Here is a 3,088-nt window from a genome sequence, read left to right on the forward strand (position 1 = left end):
CATAGTCCTCAGCCTGTAAAAACCTGTAGAATGTGCCTATACGTGTAGCATTATTGATCGTTTGTTCTTATTTTGCCGTGACGAGGACAGAAAGGTTAGGCATTTCATGTGCCGGTACATTTTTTGTGTGCGGAAACATCGCTGTTTCTGCCACTCTCAGCTACAATCCACAGGGCAGAGACTACCGACGGCTTGGCCTGGAGTACCGATCGATCGAGTGCCTTCACCGTCATCACTCGACACCTGGGCGCCGGTTTTACCACTCGTCACCCGAAGCCGAGATAATATCAGACCAGAGGAATCTGTGAAGCACTTGCATCACTTTCGACCCAACCAAGGAGGTGACGCGGACGGACACGGTCACGAACCACAAACTGCGCATGCATGCTTTCCCCAACTCCTCGGAGCAAAGAGGAGATGATGCACGCACCTGCCAAACAAAGTTAACCCGGCATCGGCTCAAACAAAAGTTAACCCAGCCAGTGAGGGCTTCCTACCGCCTGTACTACTACTCACTAGTAAACCAACAAGTGTTAGGCCACGATGGAATCCAATATGCTAGTGTTTGCTGATCCTCCATGTTAATTTCTACTACGTTTTAATTCTTCTTTACAGATAGAATACTGTTCTAGTCAAGGTTAGTCACGGAGGCGAAATTGCATGCGCACACCTTCAGCGAAACAAAGGCGAAAGCAGGGAGGTGCACGCTGATGCCCATTTCTTTCCACGATTGATGTCATGCATGATACTTTTTAGCAAGTGAATCTTTTAGAATCAATGGCACTTAGTACAATTCAAACATGCTTTGAATATTCCCTTTTATTTGCAGCATATGCAGTTTCTTAGAAATACGCAAAGAGTATTGTCGAGGAGTAAGTCATCAAGATCCATTTGAAACTGGAGATCAAGAGTGTGCTAAAATAGCCACACATTCACATCAGTGTTTTTTTTAGAGAATTCACGTCAATGTTAGGTGCATGAAGGATGGGTTCACTTTGATAGCCGTTGCTTCCGAAGGCTTTTTCATTTGTCTAAACAATGCTAAGATTTTACGTTAACATGTCTCACCCAGTTTTGATTGCGATCATTTTACACCTTTCTGTGTGAAAAATCCTTATCATTTTACATTGCCATGTAAGAAGTAACTAATTATATGTCAAAGGCAACCACGATAGAGCCCCTTTCATATGTCTGAATGAAGTTTCATGAAACATAACAGTAAACCATCTTGTGGGGAGATACCTTAATTGTTAATTCCCATTAAGTTGTCACATGCTCATGCGGTCGACATATGAAATTGTTAAACCATCTAGAACGAGCCATGCGCCGTCACCATCAACATCTATATCTATACTAATATAAAAATGCTAGAGGGGCAGATCCAACTAATCTCGACCATTAAACCATGTCACTCATGGTGTGCGCTCAACATATTTAATGTGCAACTAATATCACACCAAATATCAGCATTAGTGGTAATCATATAATTAATTTATAAAGAATATCCTACCTAATGAGTGCAATTAGTATCATACCAAAAATCTAACTCAACAGTAATCACATAATTAATTAGTAAATAGTATCCTATCTAATATATGCGACAATAATTATACTACCTAATATCAACGTGCATTGCACGTACACATTTATGAATTACTTTAAAAGGAAGGAGTAGAGATTAGGTGATCATGTCATCAGAGCGCTTTCTTTCTATCATGTAGCACTTCATCCACTTAGTTTATGAGTCATTCATACTAGTTAGTCTTCTGTAGATTCTATTTATATGTACTTGTGGACAGAAAAACATGTGTATTTGGATGGCAGCCAGTAAGGTTCTCCATGATGGATAGCAATGTTTTGATGGTAGCATTCATTTACATGCCACTGTGCTACTGTCGCACAATTCGACTAAAAAATCACAGATGGTTATACAATATTTTGAATCAATAATATATATAAACTATAAACCATGCCACACGTTTTGATATATAAATCCAATCCACATAGAGAAAAAAATGAGAAGGTATCCAATTGTGCAGCGTACATGATTCGAAATTCGGTGGGGATGGTAAAGTAGACTACAATTCATAGAAACAATATTTTCGGTTTTAAATTCATGGCAAGTAGATACATATCATATATCTATGATGATTTTTTTGTTTCCATATTCCACATGATTTTCTTGGTTGTTAAATTGCCTGTGTTCTCTTATACTTTTTCTTGGCACCGCTTAAAGTTAGAGTAGTTCTACCGCTCTTGTCAGCATGCCCTTTTTACATTGATTCCATTTTTTGTTGGTAGCTTACTAAGCGGGCTACTTGGTTGTTCACCATGTACTGAAGTGATAGGCTACATGGCTGGTTTTATCAGCAAGTGTGTATAGTGGACCAAAATAAATTTACCAATATAAATGGGACATTGATATGTAACAAACATATCTACTTTTTTGAGCACTTTTGTTATGTTTTTGTCCTCTAACTTGTATGGTTTTCCAAGTGCGTAGCCAGATGGTTAGGTTTCGTGTGGTGGAATCGCCCCACCAGGATTCAAGTTCTAAACTTAGCATTGGTGCTCGCATATTTCAGATTTATTTAAGACTTTTCGCAAATGTTCATTCAGTGGGAGGAGACATTCAAGTGAACTAAGAGACGTGTGTGTGGTGACTTCCTCAATGTCAAAAAGTTGTGCCAGTTCAGAGGTGCTTAAAGGAGTAGGGTGTGTGTGCGTTTGTTCATAAAGATGAGTGCATATCCATATTGTGAGTTCATAGAGATGAGTGCATATGCGTATTGTGAGCATCTATGATTGCAGTGTTTTTATCAATAATTTACCCAGATAAATAGATCTATACAGACGAGACATCCACGTGTGTTTTACATGTGGCAAAGATTGGGTAATTTTGTCAAAAGAATATTAAGCGCAAGCGATGTCCACAAATTCTATGGCGGGGAGGCATCAACATGGCTGCCCCCACATCGTCCACGGCGACTCGGGCGGCGATCCCTCGTTCGCCAGAACCGGCGCCACCTCCCGTCACATCCTCCTCGCCGCCGCCACGGCACGCCGCCGGCAAAGCCGCACGGCGCTG

Source organism: Triticum aestivum, chromosome 2A (assembly GCF_018294505.1).
Source record: "Triticum aestivum cultivar Chinese Spring chromosome 2A, IWGSC CS RefSeq v2.1, whole genome shotgun sequence".
Taxonomy (NCBI): domain Eukaryota; kingdom Viridiplantae; phylum Streptophyta; class Magnoliopsida; order Poales; family Poaceae; genus Triticum; species Triticum aestivum.